The 17,783-nt window shown below is 34.2% G+C and overlaps 1 protein-coding gene across 2 annotated transcripts in view; it reads left to right on the top strand.

Moving 5' to 3' along the window:
* Mgat4c (MGAT4 family member C) overlaps positions 1-17,783 on the top strand; it is a 497,836-nt gene that overhangs the window by 108,654 nt on the left and 371,399 nt on the right. The window contains exon 2 of one of the 2 annotated variants that reach the window (XM_041674778.1): positions 8,409-8,440. The exons of the other annotated variant lie outside the window; for it this stretch is intronic. The gene's annotated coding sequence lies outside the window, so the exon portion shown is untranslated. The remainder of the gene's footprint in view (positions 1-8,408; positions 8,441-17,783) is intronic. 2 annotated transcript variants of the gene reach the window in all.

Here is a 17,783-nt window from a genome sequence, read left to right as displayed (position 1 = left end):
CTCAAACTCACTTTGTAGACCAGGTTGGCTTTGAACTCAGAGATCCACCTTCTTTGCCTCCCAAGTGCTGGGATTTAAAGTGTGTGCTACCACTCTGGACTTGTTTTATTATTATTATTTGTAACTAAATAACAGCACTTACCCATTATTTGGTAGATGATACTGTGTGGCAGTGCTAAAATGGTAGATGTACTTGTAGGAGATGCAACATTTTAGCTTCTTTGACCCTCCACCCATATCCTAGGAATACAAGACTTCTTATTAGGCTAGAAAGATGTATGTGTGAGGCTGTTCTTTAAAAACAACACTGGCCATCTTGTGTACTGAAAGTAATAATCAACTAATATAAAAGATTTCATTTTCATGTATATATGCATGTATTTATATGATGTGTGTGTGAAAGAGAGAGTGAGAGAGAGAAGGAGAGAGAGAGAGAGAGAGAGAGAGAGAGAGAAGATGACATGATCATTATGTGACGGAACAAGGTAATGAGTTTGCTCCCAATTTCCAACATTTGGGTTCTACTGGTGAAATTCAGGCTTAAGGGCAAGGACCTTCATCCACTGAATCATCTCGTAGTCCCAATCCTTAATTCTTCCTAGTAATTATATCTACTTAAAAAGGATAATGTTTGATACGAATGGCAGAATTTTAGTCTTAAAATTACACAAATTATGATAGAATTAAATGTTACATGGATTTTATGAACAAAAGATTTCTTTGAAAGCATTAATGGCAAAACTGACAACTGGGGTTTAAATCATGTGGTGTTGGGCTATTTTTTTTTTTGGCTTTCTGAAATTTGGTTGGGAATATGTCTTACGTGTGATTTTCCTTGCATATATATAAAACAGAAAATAATGGATCCTGGCACCATTTAACCTAACACTTTTTTTTCTCAGTGTTCCACACAGAAGTATATTATGCTTCTATAATAGATCTTAATAGCATAGACAGGCTGAAACTTCTTTCTCAGGTAGACAGCACATGCAATGTATTATCACCTAACACATCTTAATGTTACATATAATTAGAATGTTAAATGCCAGCAAGTCTGCTTTGTAAGTTATAGCTAATGTGCCTCTTACCCGAGCTACGTACCTGCTGAGCAGCCTTCATATTTAAAAACTGCTTTCCAGGCTGCCTATGCCTTCAAGGAGAAGATGGGCTCAAGTAATGACACTATTGGAACTGCACATAATCAGCTCCTATAAAAACATCTAGTCCTGATTCCAATTATGTTAATTCACTGCTGTGGGAACTGTACATTTCAATCACCAGAAGGTTCGGCGCCTTTCAGAAGCCCCTTGGCAGCACACATGCAGTCCCCTTGAAAGTATTTAGCAAATCCCTCTGTGTTGCATGAGGGTTTAAAGCCATAGTAAACCAATCCTTTTACATTGACAAATTCCTCTTAAGTCAATGAGAGCTTTGCACAGGCTGGAGATGGAGGGTTTTGCTTCCTTAGTTCAGTCTCCAAAAGAATGTCAGATAATATATAATAATACAGGCATCTATTCTCCACTTCCACAGCCACGAGAGGGCGAGAGGATTATAACTCAAAGTAAAACAACAGTTTAAATCTGAGCCATCTGACTCCAGTATCGTAGAAATGCTAGTGAGACTTTTATCTTCATGCATTTTGCATTTGAATATGTCATGGTTGCAGTCTCCTGTGGCTGATAGCACTCTCAGGCCACAGTAGATGTGGAAGCGTGGAAAAAAAATGCAATGCAGTTTTCTTTACCGATAAATTTCCTTTGGTGACAAACAGGTTGACTTTTCTTTTTTTTTTTCTCTTCTTTTCTTTTTTTTTATTGAGAAAAAAATAGTTTCTGCTTCCTCCCAGCCTCGGATTTCCCTCCCCCTCCTCCCGTCCTTCTTCCCCTCCTCCCACTCCTCCCCCCCTCCCTCTCCAGTCCAAAGAGCAGTCAGGGTTCCCTGCCCTGTGGAAAGTCCAAGGTCCTCCCCCCTTCGTCCATATCTAGGAAGGTGAACATCCAAACTGGCTAGGCTCCCACAAAGCCAGAACATGAAGTAGGATCAAAACCCTGTGCCATTGTCCTTGGATTCTCATCAGCCCTCATTGTTCGCCATGTTCAGAGAGTTTGTTTTTATCCCATACTTTTTCAGTCATAGTCCAGCTGGCCTTGGTGAGCTCCCAATAGATCAGCCCCACTGTCTCAGTGGGTGGGTGCACCCCCCGTGGTCCTGACTTCCTTGCTCATCTTCTCCCTCCTTCTGCTCCTCATTGGGACCTTGGGAGCTCAGTCTGGTGCTCCAGTGTGGGTCTCTGTCAATATCTCCATCCATCACCAGATGAAGGTTCTATGGTGATATGCAAGATATTCGTCAGTATTGCTATAGGATAGGGTCATTTCAGGTTCCCTATCCTCAGTTGCCCAAGGAACTAACTGGGGCATCCTCTAGTATCAAACTCTATTAATGTACAGCACAATTTCATGTAACCACCCAGAAGGAATATTCACGCTCTCCCTGTGGAGTTATGAGCTTAGCCACAATGTGAATCCACTCTTTGATACATTTCTTTGTTGTAGACCACTGGTTTCTTTCCTAATAGTTACTATTCCCCCTTCCAAACATGAACCCCTCTATTAACAACTAATAGACCATTGCTCTCAGAGAAAATCTACTTAGTAAAGAGCAGTTATTGTAAAACATATTCTGTCACCGAAAACTATATTAAAGTTCATAACTCCAAAATCATAAGTTGATTAGGAATTGTGGTCTGTAGCAGTTAGCAGACCTTGATTTTTTTTCAATTTTCCAGACAGATGGTGCATTTCAGGAGACAGGGTCTGACCAATTTTCTCCTCCTGACTTAGAAGTAACTGTAAGGTTTTAATATCATTAAATATTCCAATTTGTAAAATACTGCATACATTTTCAATTTATAAAATATTGTAGGGTCTTGAAAAACTTGTCCTAAAATATTAGAAGTACAAGTTTTTCTTTGTGAAAACTATTTAGGTCGTACTCTATTTTTTATTGGATTATTTGCTCTTTATGATCAGTTTTTTGAGTTCTTTGCATATTTTGGAGATCAGACTGCTGTTTGATTTGGGGTTGGTGAAGATCTTTTCCCGTTCTGTAGGCTGCCATTTTCTCTTGTTGACCTTGTCCCTTGATTTACAGAGATTTTCAGTTTGAGGAGGTCATAATTATTAATTGTTTTTCTCAGTGTTGTGCCACAGGGCTAACTTGAGGAAGTAGTTCCCTGTGCCAATGCATTCAAGTGTACCTCCCACTTTCTCTTCTATGAGTTTCAGTGTGTTTGGCTTTATATTGAGGTCTTTGATCCATTTGGACTTCAGTTTTCTGCATGGTGATAGATGTGGATCTATTTTCATTCTTCTACATATTGATATCCAGTTATGCCAGCACCATTTCTTTTTTTTTTTTTTTTTTTGGTTTTTTCGAGACAAGGTTTCTCTGTGGTTTTGGAGCCTGTCCTGGAACTAGCTCTGAAGACCAGGCTGGTCTCGAACTCACAGAGATCCGCCTGCCTCTGCCTCCCGAGTGCTGGGATTACAGGCGTGCGCCACCACCGCCCTGCAGCACCATTTCTTAAATATGCTTTCTTTTTTTTTCCATTTGATATTTTTTGCTTCTTTGTCAAAAATTGGTTGTTCATAGGTTTGTGGATTGATAGTTGGGTCTTCTATTTGGTTCCATTGGTCCACCTATTATGCCAATACCAGGCTTTTTTCAGTACTGTAGCTCTGTAGTAGAGTTTGAAGTCAGGGATTGTGATGCTTCCAGAAGTTCTTTTATTGTGCAGGATTGTTTGGGCTATCCTGTTTTTTGTTTTTGTTTTTGATTTGCTTTTCCATATGAAGTTGAGTACTATTTTTAGAGGTCTGTGAATAAATTTGCTGGGATTTTGATGGAAATTGCATTGAATCTGTAGATTGCTTTTGGTAAGATTGCCATTTTTACTATGTTAATTCTACCTACACAAGAGCCTGAGATATGTATCCACTTTCTGGTGTCTTCTTCAATCTCTTTCTTCAAAGATTTAAAGTTCTTGTCATACATGTATTCCACTTGTTTGGTTAGAGTTACTCTAAGATATTTTTTTGCTATTTGTGGCTATTGTGAAGGGTGATGTTTCTCTGATTTCTTTCTCAGACAATTTATCTAATGTGTAAAGGAGGACCACTGATTTTTTTGAGTTAATTTTCTATCCTGCTTCATTACTGAAAGTGGTTATGAGTTGAAGTTCCTTGATAAATTTTTTGGGGTTGCATAGATAAAATATCATAACATCAACAAATAGTGAGAGTTTGACTTCTTTTCTGATTTGTATCTGATTTCTTTATGTTGTCTTATTGCTCTAGTTAGCAACTCAAGAACTATATTGAATAGATATGGAGAGAGTGGACAATCTTGTCTTGTTCCTGATTTCAGTGGGATTGCTGTGAGTTTCTCTCCATTTAGTTTGGTGTTGGCTGTTGACTTGCTGTATATTGCCTTTATTATGTTTAGGTAAGCTCCTTGTATCCCTGCTCTCTCCCAAGGCAACTCTGATACTAAAAAACATCAAATGGGGATGGCTCACTTATAGTTTCAGAAGTTTACTACATTATCATCGCTGGAGGTCCCAGACTTGGGTGCACCTGGACCCACAGAATTTCTGGCTCAGGTGTACTCCCTCAGAGGTCCCAGACTCACACCTCGACCAACAGAGGTCTCTGACTCTGGCCTACTGCCTCAGTGGTTGCTCCCCTTTACCTGCTCCTGTGGAGTTTGATGTCTCAGGCCTGCTTCTGCCTTGGTCACTGCTTCAGTCCTGTTTCTGTAAATGTCCTTGGTCTAGATCCGCTCCTGCTCGTGTGGTGTTCGCTGTTTCATGCATGCTCGCACGTAGCCCATGGTTTTCACAGACTATTAGGACTCCTTTTTCTTGACTTTCATTCTAAGACATAGAGGTCTCTGCTTAAATTAGCCATCTTTACACGGATAATTTCTATTAGATATTTCAGAATTTGTCTTAAGAAGGCTCCATCGAAACTTGCTACAAGAAGAATTCCTTTAAATAAAGCATAAAGCAATGTTGTAACCTTCATAAAGTGCATAGAAAAATTATAAGAAAGAATGGTCTTTAAATACAATAATTTAGCTATTTCTTATCATATAACATTTCTGAGGATAGATGATCATTACTAAAACTAATGCAGAAATGAATGTTTCACATTTGGCATCAAAGTATGTGCTATGATTGAGTTAATGCATTATTTTAATGTTGAATGCTATAACAAATTAGGACAATTTTGGAGGTTTAAAGATATTACATCCTAGAACATGAGACACTTAAATAAATAGAAGTCATGAATTAGAGAGAAAACAAGGGGCACACATTGAAAATAATGGAGGTGGGTATTGGAAGGGGATATAATATAACTGTAATTCAGTGTCAATAGATTATTATTCAAAAGGAATAAAGACAAAATACCGTCTTATTCCTAGTGAAATTTAGTATGTGCACTTCTGGTATGGACTACCTGTGCTGTAAATGAAGACAGGTATTCTGAGACTCATCCCATTAGGGTTTTAACCCGAAATGGAATACTGAGGCCACATGAGTTCATCCAGGCCATGTGTTTTCCCATAGGTCATATATCTAGATAGCATCACATTTTAAAACAGAACTCTCACAAGTGAGTTTGTGGGGTTGCAAACTGTATACAGAAGTGGTTAAAGACCAGCTTAAAGGTAAACAGACGTATTATTACTTTTTTAGCAATTCCTCAAATAAGGTTACCAGAAATTTCTAATTATGAAGTATTTGTCAAATAAATATTGATTTATTTTCATGTGACAGACTTATTTCATAGTTATTTTTCATACAGTCAGTTGCTCAATTTTCATTCCATCTGCCTACCTCTGGTATGGTCTTTTTCATCTTACCATCAGCTATACGTTATTTTGATTCTATTGAAAAAGAAAAGATACATGGATCAAAATCTAGTAATTGTCAAGACAATAGTCTAATAAATTTCAGCAGTCATAATAGAAAAAGATAAGATAAAAATAATTTATGGTAGTGTATTTTTTCCAAAATTATAAAAAATATTGGTAAGCCGGGCGGTGGTGGCGCACGCCTTTAATCCCAGCACTCGGGAGGCAGAGGCAGGTGGATCTGTGTGAGTTCGAGACCAGCCTGGTCTACAAGAGCTAGTTCCAGGACAGGAACCAAAACCACAGAGAAACCCTGTCTCGAAAAACCAAAAAAAAAAAAAAAAAAAAATTGGTAAAAAGGTTATATTATTTAGATGGAAAAAACAAAAAATCAAGAGAAATCAAAAAGGTTCTATTGTAATGATGAGGTTAAATTTTTTTCTTCTCCTCATATTTGGAAACTGGATTAATTATGCACAGTATTAATAATGATATTATATACTCAAACAATTATTTATATTATTAATATCAATATTGCTTAAGGCAATGAGAGATTCCGTGATTTTTTTCTCAGAGAGACACTCACAAAATTGTACTCTGTAAATAATTAAGTTGACAAAAGTCCAGATTTTCTGATTATATTAGTCTGTATCAAAATGATGTGCTTCTACAATGCTAAAATATTAACACTGTTCAGAAAAGTTATGAAATTAGAATGTTCAAATGATCATTTGATTACCACATTAAACTCAATAAAGGTATTGTTTCTCCATGATAGCTTAAGGCTTTTACATTTCCAAACTAAATTCATATACTTGTAAATAAGAAAAACGGAGAAGCTCTTTCTTGACCTTAGTAGCATCTACTTTTGTTCAATAGCACCTGGAATTCTGAGTTTATTCAATTTATATTCATCCACTGAACATAATTTATTGAACAAACAGTAGATTATTAATGTGTACAAGTAGTGTAGAGCAATAATTTATTGCCAGTAGGAATAAGAAGGAATCTACCAGATTTAGATAAACAAAAAGTGAATGTAGTTGTGAGTACATAACCTGAGTTTACAAACTAATACAGAAGACGCTTAGGGGAAGAAATGTAAATTTAGCGTACATGATGTTTATAAAAGTTTGTCACTGAACTACTTAAATTTTATACAGTAAAATTTGATCTCACTCCATAGTATTTACTTTCTAAAGTGAAATTCCCTTCATTATTCTGTATAATTGCATGAGCTATTTGTACACATGTCAATCTCTTTATGGTATAATCACAGAACAAAGAGTGTGAAACAGGCTAAAAACAGCGTATCCCTTGTTAATTGTGCCAAATATGGGTTTTTTTGACTTCTAGGAAGCATACTAATTAAATATAGCTATAGACTTAATTTAAAATTAAATATAGAAGTAACACAACTTAAAAACCAACCTCCACTGATTGGAATCTTTTGCAATAGTGTCCGTGGATTTTAGTAGTATAGATCATAATATGTTTTATTTTCCCTAATGCATTTTTGACTCATTTTAAATTAAAAAAAATGAACTGAGGTTTCCTGAAACAATGAAAAGAGTCATTTCAATGTTTGGGTTACTTCCCTGCTTTATATAAAACCACCAAGTTGTATTGTATTGTGCTGGGAGACCAGCAAAGATGGTACTGGAAGAATATAATTACAATACCAATCTGTATATCTGAGAGGTCTCCAAAAACCAGGAGGAAAAAAAAGGAAAATATAAATATATTAGTCTGTTGAACAAGAGCGATGTTTTATGGTGGAATTGATCCCTAATCAGTAAAACTGGGTAGGATACACTCACTACATTGATTATCAAACATGGATATTTTTTTTTGGGGGGGACCTTTTATAATTTCAAAACATTACTGAGGGACAAGGAACACATAAATTTTTCCCATATTTTCATGAAATGAATTGCTAGAATACCACTAAATAGTGCTCCTTTGAACCTCTTGATATTATTACATTTTATTTTTGAAAACAAGGGTAAACGATGACTGTTGTCAAAAAGAACAAAGTGTAAAAATGTATCTGCCACATAGATTCATCACAGGATTAATAATATTACAAATATTATTATAATTATAAATAATTAATAAAATTCTGCTTTTATCAACAAATTTGTGTGGTAAATATTTTTGTATTTTCTACAGTTACCATATCTGAAATTCTTGTAAGATTTTACAGTGTGATGAAACAAGGTGGTGAAGTGCATAATTCCAAAAGTTATTGGCAATATTTTATTTACTGCATACTGAATACTCTTTACAATCTTTAACTGATCTAAAACAGGAGAGTAACTTTTACCATGACTGTTTCCTTCATAAAGATCCCACATGATATGCAGATGTTTTAAAACATCAGATTATGAGACTATAACAAAATATATTTAATGTTGCCTATAATCTCAGTCTTAAATAAACTAATGCATGAGTGACATTAGTAAAACCCAATTTTAATTTTTCAGAGTTCTGATGTCTCCTGGATTCAAGAGTAGAGGTAAGCATGGCTGAAGATGCTCACTCATTCAATTAGTTGGCTTTATTGGTTTTTATAAACTCTATGTTTGCTATGTCACATATGCTAAATGCATTTATCAGCTGTGAACACAAAAGTATATGAAATGTGTTACATTATACCCGTGTTGTTAATTTTAGAGAAACTGACATAAAGAATTGCATATGAATATTATTGGTTATGTTGGATCTTTGTACTTACATTAAGTTATAATACACAGAAGAATGCAGAATTAATAATAGCTCAGTTTAGTGATAGCAAATGCTTTCTCCTCTAACTACAGAATAATGAGAATGCAAAAGGTCTCTACTGTCCAATGAATCATGTTCTCTTTTTTAAAAATTTGATCATAGTTTTAGTGAAGCATATTGTGTTTTATTTTTGTATTGATTGACATATTTTTTTCAGTCAGGACATTTCTCAGTAGCTCAGGCCAATAACTTACATTCTCTATGACTGAATGTCCTGAGGAGTAGAATTACAGACCTGTGTGATCCTGTGTGTCTTTGCATTTTAATGAAAGTAATAATTTATTTTTGTTTTTGCTAGTAGACATCACATTGGGAGATAACTTTCACTTTATCTACTATTCAATTGTGTCATTATTAATAAAGATGTATCAGTATATTCTGCATCTGCCAAATTTAAGGATACATGAAAAATACAATGAAATTTCCTAGCTCTGTTCTTGGCATATACATGTACATTATTCTGTTGCCTTGTGATCAGAAAACTCAGTAGAGTCACGTGTACACGTGTACATAGGCTAATTTACATGCTTATTGCATTTTTCAAAGTCATAGCATAAAACTAAGTTTCCACCACAAAATAGATGAAGTATCAGTGATCTACATTTTTATACTTTCTATCATTATCCCTTATAATTCGATGCATTTGAATTTTATTAAGTTGTTATTATTAGACACTCAGTTTAATTTTCTTTTTTTTATTTTTTTTCTCAGTTTAATTTTCTAAGAATGAATTGTCAGTTTCCATTGTGATAGACTATTTATAAATACATGCTCGAGTCTCTCTGATATTGTTTAAAGAGATTCTTCTTCACATCTGTTTACTATCGTTACTGATTGGTGACATATTACTGGTTTCTTCCAAATGTGAGATAATACCAGTGCTCACTGATAAAGTGAGAAATGATTAGAGTTCATAATAATCTCTTACCAATCAGTCTTTTGGACCACCAACCAGCTCTTATATCATGACACAGAGACTTATTATTAGTTTTAAATGCACAACCTAGATTAGGCATATTTCTGGCAAGTTATTTTAACCTAAATTAACCTGTTTTTCTTTTTCTAATTTTTGCCTTGGTTCTTATTATCTTTCCTTACTTTCTTTTCACTATATTTGGGTGGGTGATGCCTGCCTTGCTTCTGGTCCAGATATCCCCTCCCCCTTGTTCTTTCCTCCCTTCTCCTCTAGTGCTTTTTTTCTTTTCTTCTGGATCCTAGATTATTCCTCCTATTTATCCACTTCTATTCCTGTCAATACTGCCTATTCTCTATCTGCCTAGCTTTTTGCCATTTAGCATTTTATTGGACCAATCAGATGTCTTAGGTAGGCAAGATGAACCAGATGCAACACATCTTTGCATAATTAAGCACACATTCTCAATTCATTAAACAAATGCAGAATAAACAGAAGTCACAGACTTTTACACAGTTAAAGTAATATTCTGCAGCATAAAGAAATATAACCTATCTTTGCCCAGTTAAAATAATATTCTGCAAAATACCAGAGCCCATGTAATCTTGAGGGGAAAGTAACAGGTCCCCTTCAAGGTATGGTGTTAATAGAGTGTGGTTTTCAAATCAGCTTGTGTATTCACTTCAAAATATTTTTGTTTATTTGCTCTTTGTTGTGTTTTCTTTTGTCCTGTCTCCTATATTGGTCTGAAATATATGTTTTTCATAGCATTAATTCCTCACTATGTGGGTTTTAATTACCAACTATATTTTTTTCCTTTTTAAATGTACTACTACTTTTCTAACAAACATGCATATTTTTTAAATTACGTGTATGCTGCAACTATGTGCTTTCTTTTCTCTTTGTCATTCTTTTTGTGATCTAAATAAAATCTTACTAGTTATCTGCCTTGAATGATCAAAGTTAATTTAAAAAAATGCTTTTTAGCTAAATGCGGGGAAAATATTTCCAAATTACCTGGACCAAATATAGAGGCTCGGTTGTTAAAAGAGCAAATACAGCTCTTGCAGAGGACCCATCTTCAGTCCCCGACATCCACAATGGGTGGCTCACAAGCAATTATAACATAGCCTCAGGAGCATCAAGAGCACTTGGCCACTGTGTGTACCTTCATTCAAATGCATATGTGTGTACACATATACATGTGTGCAGCGATTCAAGTAAAAAAGAAAACATGGGAATGTATAAAACAATCAAGGTATATTGATGGATGTTTTTGTCCCACCAGGTCCTTTAGTTGTTCAGTCCCGTAGAAACACACAGAGGTTTATTTTAATGATAAACTGGCTGGCTTATTAGCTCAGGCTTCTTATCAACTCTTATAACTTATATTAGTCCATAATTCATGTCTATGTTAGCCATGTGGCTTAGTACCTTTTTTTAGCAAGGCAGTAACATCTTTCTTACTCTGTGTCTGGCTTGTTCTGTGTCTGGGTGTTGACTGCAGACTGATTCTATCCTTTTCCCAGGACTTTTCTGTTCTCATTGTTTCATCTTTACTTCCTACCTAGTTTCCCCACCTATACTTCCTGCCTGACTCCAGGTTAATCAGTGTTTTATTAAACAAGTAAATGAAACAAATCTTTACAGTGTGAAATCACTGTCCCACAGCAAAGTTATTTTTATTTTCATACATTATTTACCCTAAAAATTTCTGTTATTTAAATACTAATTAATCTTTGTCTGACATAGTTGCCTCTGAATTTTATATTATTCTACATTCTAAGACAGGTTATATATTTTTTTCTTTCCTTAAACCAAATATTCTATATTGATTTGGTGGTTACTTATGTATCATTCAGATTCTATCATGAATCCAATTCTAGTCGGTATGGTTGCCTAGAGTGCCCTGCGATAATTTGTTGAGTTATCTCAGAAAGTTAGAAAAAAAAAAACAATCAAAATTACTGCTGACAACCTCTTCTCCAACCTCCTTATCAACTATCAGTGTTTTTAGAATCCTTAATTTTCTTGTGTAATTTGAGATGATTTTTCACTTATTTTAGAACTTCTACACTGAGAAAAATTCAACGTTTCTTTTTTAGCTCTAGTCAATCAAAATAATCCCAGTGTTTGCTCTAGCTAATTGCACTGTAGTTACATTTAACAAGAGAAGAGGTGATGAGTACTGGGTGGATAAAAGAGTCAGATGTGAGAATAAAATATCTGTGATTTTTTTTTAAAAAGCTATCCTATGTATGCATAAGCTACCTTAAATTTATTTCAAATGCTTGCTCTTTCTGTATTTTATGGTATAATGATATATTTATACCTTTCATTTGTATAAAATATACTAAATGCTCACCCCCCCCAAAGAAATACAGAGAAGTAACATTATATAGGCTGAAGAGGTTATTCATACATATATCTGTCATCAATGAATAAAAAAGAGGCCATGAATTTTAAGAGCACCAGTTAGGGTATATTTAAACTTTGGAAAGAAGAAAGGGAAGGAGAAAGTTATTTAAGTGAAGTGATTACATTATAATTTCAAAAGAAGAAATATATTAATAGAGACTCTGATATCTCTCCTTAAATAATAAAAATATGTATCAGTTGACTGTGATAATAAAAATATCAAATTAATGAATAAATAGTATACATAGTTTTAGTACTTTGTTCATGAAGCAACATCAAACCAAATAACTGTAAAACAAAGACTGAAAAATAAAATGTTCAAAATTAAAGGATAACTCAATATCTTATTGTCCTACCTACCATGACTTATGTTGCAAAACAGATATTATCTATTTTTGAAATAAATTCTTAATGTTTAAAATAGCAATTGTTTCTTATATTATTTCATTCATGATGAACTAGTTATTAAAATTCGAGACTTAAAACACAATAATTAATTAGTCATTTGGAACAATATGTATGCTATTTAGTTGACCTTACCTTCAGCAAATGAACATCTTGAATACTTGAAAATAAAGAATTACTTTTCTCTACACTTTCCCCATACACTTGATACCTAGAGTTATAAGCATGAACAGCTGCTCTATTGGGTGATAAGATACAATTTCTGGTCATCTTATTTTTAATAGATGTTATTTATTTTTGAGTCATCTTTCCATTCCTAAAATTTTCAGTATTCTATATAAGATGATGTAATGTTGTAGACAGAAATCCAAGAAAATCAAGATATAAATATAAATATAACACACGTATATGGGCTTTTGTATATATTTATATACACACACAAACATATATATATATATATATATATATGTAACTGAGAATACTTAAAAGCACAGAATGTATGCACAGTCTCTAATGTCACTTCTAAGCTGCTTATCACCATGAATAAACATTTATAAATAAGGTATTAGTATTAGAAAAATCCAGATTATGTTTGCTTAGAGGTGAACATCATGGGAGGCTGATGGATTGTAATGAATGAATATGTTTGGAACACATTTCTGTAAATCTCTCCCTTCATAACCAATGAGTAGTCATTACCTGAAATATCATCAATTACAATAACTGGATACCATGCTTAATCTTCTTTATACCTGGCAAGAGGTCAACAATGAAATTATATCTTGGTAGAAATTATCTCTGATAATGGTTAAACAGTAGTTTGAATAAAACTAACTTGTTCTATAAATCGTATCAATTATAGCACTAGTTAGTTTTATATATATAATTTATATTATTTATAGCACAAGTTACTATATGTATAGTTATAATAATGTAGGTATATTATATATTATAATAACTATGTATTCCTTTTAAGTCACAGCAAAAGCATATAAATATATTTATTGTATTGATTATTCAACTAATTACATTTGAAATTAAAATTTCCCTGTATTCTCTAAAATATAAAAAATATCATCATTTTAAACAAGTCTGATGATGAAGTAAAAAACAACAAACCAGTCCACTGCTAAAAGCAAAACAAAGGGTGAAACACAAATTCTTCAGTTAGTTTGGCAATCTGTATTTATTTAACACCATTTTTCCAGTCCAATCACCCTACCAGATAAGTGGAACATATCCCAATATCCTAACACAGTTTGTAAATGTTAGCTGGGATATACTCAATTACTAAAAGTAACATAAGACCAATTTTACAGTAAATGATGTTACTACAGGAAATGATGTTTCAAGAGATGAATTTGTGCAATAGATTTGAGAGAAGAATGGGGCTTCATGCTTCTTATAAAAGGACCTAATTAGAAAGCCTGGGCCACTATCCTGAAGTTCAACTGTCCCACACCAACTACTAGGATTGCATCTAGCACAGATTCAAACGATTTATCAAGCTGAGAAAAGTAATGGATGGGAATATTATTCAAGAAATATACTTTCATATTTTATTACTGTGGCTCATGCATTGAGCAGTGTCTGATTGCACTGACCATAGGAGGTCCTTGGTTGGAATTACTCTATGCCCTCACTTTTGGAAGATGTGACAGGGACTAAAGTCTATTTTTCCAGTAAATCTGAATGATTCTTCATTTTCATAAGATTCTAAAATGATATTTGACTTTCTTTGGCTACAAAAGGAACAGGAAATTTTATTTTAAAAGCGAGCAGTTTCGAAGCATAAGAAAAGAGCAGGTAATCTGTGGTCCAGGCACAAAAACTTTGAAAAAATATCCACAAGGAAACTCTAAATCAACCTAACACTAGAAGTGAACATATTCATCATACAGTTATAAGCATAGAGAATTGACAGTTTTACTAGAGCTACGAAAAGTAGACTCCAATAGCTACAATTACTAAGAACAGATTTCAGTAATATTGACAAACTTCTGCCTGTATTAATTCATCACATTCACTATCAAGATTTGCACACACTCCAAGATAACCATGAAAATTATTTGTTTATATTATAATTTATGTGCCCAGCAACTGGCTTTCTGGTAATCGACAAAACACAGCAAGGGATAAGGCACAAAATGAGTAATATTGTTAATGGAAATCTCATGTTCACCTGAAGGAAAAGGAATTCTTCAACTATCATTTAGCATGATGTTTTTTAGACCGAGGATAATGCTGATTTTATGGATCATTTGCCTAACATGTAGGAGCTCCTGATCCTAAACACTGCATGAATAGTGCTTGGGCGTAAATGTGTATAATCTTGGCATGTTGGAATTGGAAGAAAGAGAATCAGAAGCTCAAGGTCATGCTTAGCTACACAGTGAGATTCAGACAGGTCAAGAGTGCATGACAAACTACCTTAGAATTTTTCGCATTTGATTGATTGTTTCTATTAAGGCAAGTACATTAATCTAAGATTTTTGATGTCTGTATAAACTTAAAAATATAACAACATTGTCTTATTTATTTTAATTCACTAATTAAATATAAGTTTATATTTGATAATACCACTTATTTACAAAGTTTCATAAAACCAACTAGGATATAGTTCAGTTCTGACCAAAATTTGTAATAAGCAGCAGCTTTCGGTACCTCATCTGTCGGGCTTATATTGCTCTATTTTACACTGATTTGTATTACAATATTTTTTATTCTTTTGCTCCTATTTCTCTAAAATAAACCTAACAGTAAAAGCATGTTTCTAAAATTACATGGATGGAGCTTACTGTCCTTGTTAGATCAGCTATCAATTTGACTCAGCCTAGAGTAACGTGAAGTCTCAGTAGAGAGATTTCCCAGATCAAATTGGTATGTGGCCATGTCTATGAGAGATTTTCTTTATTGATATAGGAGGACCCAACCCACTGTGGGGAGCACCATCCTAAGGCAGGTGAGTCTGGGCTGGACAAGAAAGCTAACTAAACACAAGCCAGTGAGCAATCAGTATGCCAAGCTAGTGAGCTGTACAACATTATTCTCCTAAATCACTGCCTCTTGTTTCTATACTGACACCCCTCTACAGTGGGTTATGTCCCGGAAGCTTAAGATAAAATGATCAGTTTCCTGCTATGGTTGCTTTTATTCAGGTAACCAGTGAGCTTGTTTGTTTGTTTTGTTTTTTTGAGATGGGGTTTCTGTGTATAGCTTTGGAGCCTTTCCTGAAACTAGCTCTGTAGATGAAGATGGCCTCAAACTCACAGAGATCCACCTGCATCCTCCTCCAGCGGGCTGAAATTAAAGGTATGTGCCGCCAGTGCCTGGCTAGTCATGGTGTTTTATCAGAGCAAAAGAATGTAAACCAGAACAGCAGTTGCTTTGTATTTACATTAACATACTATTTTTCTTAACTGAGGTATCTAGTTATTTTACATGCAATATCATTAATAAGGGTGTGTACATTGCTGTCAATCCTTGATTCATTTCATACCCTTCTCAAGTTTTCTTCTTTGTAAATTGTATTTGAAACTTAATTCCTAGAATTAATTAGTTGTCTGTATTGATGTGGGAGGTGATCTACGCTGTGAATATGTTTTATGGCCATTGGTTAAAAAAGAAACAGCTTTCGGCCAGTGTCTTAACAGAACTTAGCCAGACTAGAAGAGAGGTATAGAGAGAGTAGGCACAGTCAGAGAGAAGTCATGTGACCACCACAGGAGACAGAGGCCTCCCTTGGAGCCTGCAGAAACTTTACCTGTAGGCTACGACCTTGTGGTGATGCACAGATTAATAGAGATGGGTTAGTTTAGAATATAAGAGCTAGCTAGAAATCTGTTTAAGCTAATGCCCTATGAGTATTGAAAATTATATAGTTTCTGTATGTTTATTGTGGGACTGGGCAGGGCAGAAACCTCCATCAACACTGCATTATGTTTTATATTGAATACTGTATTTTTAAAGAAGATATTATTTATGTGCATTTGTGAATGCCAGTAATGTATTGGATCCTATGGTATCTGGTTAACAATTTGTTTTTGGCTACCTGATGTGGGTACTGGAAACTGAACTCAGGTCCTCAGGATGAGCCCTGATAAATATTAATCACTGATCAATTGCTGTAGACATACCTATATGTTTTTAGGTTCTTTTGGTGTCTTTAATTTGTCTTATAAAACTGTTGAATTGTTTTGAACTCTTCTATCATTGAGAATGTTATGGTCAAAATTTGTTGCTTTATGTGTGCTCAACCAAGTCTGTATTATGTCACTGTGTCCAGAAGAAAAATTCCTCAAATTTAATAATTTTATTATATTATAAAAGCTTTGTTATCTATTATTGAGTGGTTCTAATTGTATATTTCATATGAAAATGACGTTTAATTCTATTTATTTGTCTATGCATATATTTACTTATATTTACGTGTGTGTGTGTGCATGCACGTGCATGTGCTTGCATGTTTCCCACAGCCCATGAATACAGGTCAGAACATAGCTGAGTCAAGATCTCTCTTATTTCTCCTATTGCGTCTAGCTGTTTTCCTGTATCTGGCTCCCTGCACAAGCTCACTGTGGGAGTTCTGGGAGCACAGCTGGGCATGGCCACACTTTTATGTTTAAAATGTGAGTCTTAGGACTGAATTGTATTTTAACAAGTTTGGAGGCACTGTGCTTACTTTCTGAACTTTCCTTCAGGAACAGTATCTCACTTCTAGATATCTGCTACATACCTAATGGTAAATTCCATGCTGAAGACTTGATGGATACCAGAAAAGCATAATCTTATTGCAATTTTCCTATTAAAAATGTGTATTATTTTTCCTAGAGAAAATCTTTATCTTGACAATAGATATTGTTATCTCCTTAATAGTTTCACATTATAATTAAATTTAAGCGTCTTAATTTCACTCTAAGCTTACTTCTTTCTTTACCATTGATTCCTTTAGTAAGAAAATTATTTTCTCTGAACCTGCCAACAGGATGAGGTCCTTAAGTAATCTTATTTTCATTATTTCTCTCTTTGCTTTAGTTATGGGAAATCTAGTTGGAAAGTATAAGAAAATAGTTGAACCCCATTCTAATTCTCATTGACCCAGTTTCCCACTGTTCTGCATCCACAAGTGTAGTTACTCACCTAAAAGTGATAGCTAGGTTTTTAAAACATCTTGCTTCTTTATAAACTATTATGTATATTATATATATATATATATGAATAAATTATTTATATATACATAGTTCTTCACATAGTTCATAGAACAATGCCATAATCATTTTTGTTATGACAGCCATACAATCTTTATCTCCTTGCCACATTCTTTCTTGTTGGTAAGTCT

Source organism: Microtus oregoni, unplaced genomic scaffold (assembly GCF_018167655.1).
Source record: "Microtus oregoni isolate MIOR12 unplaced genomic scaffold, Mior012 000001F_ref0000356, whole genome shotgun sequence".
Lineage (NCBI taxonomy): Eukaryota > Metazoa > Chordata > Mammalia > Rodentia > Cricetidae > Microtus > Microtus oregoni.
This window is presented reverse-complemented; position numbering and strand designations above follow the sequence as displayed.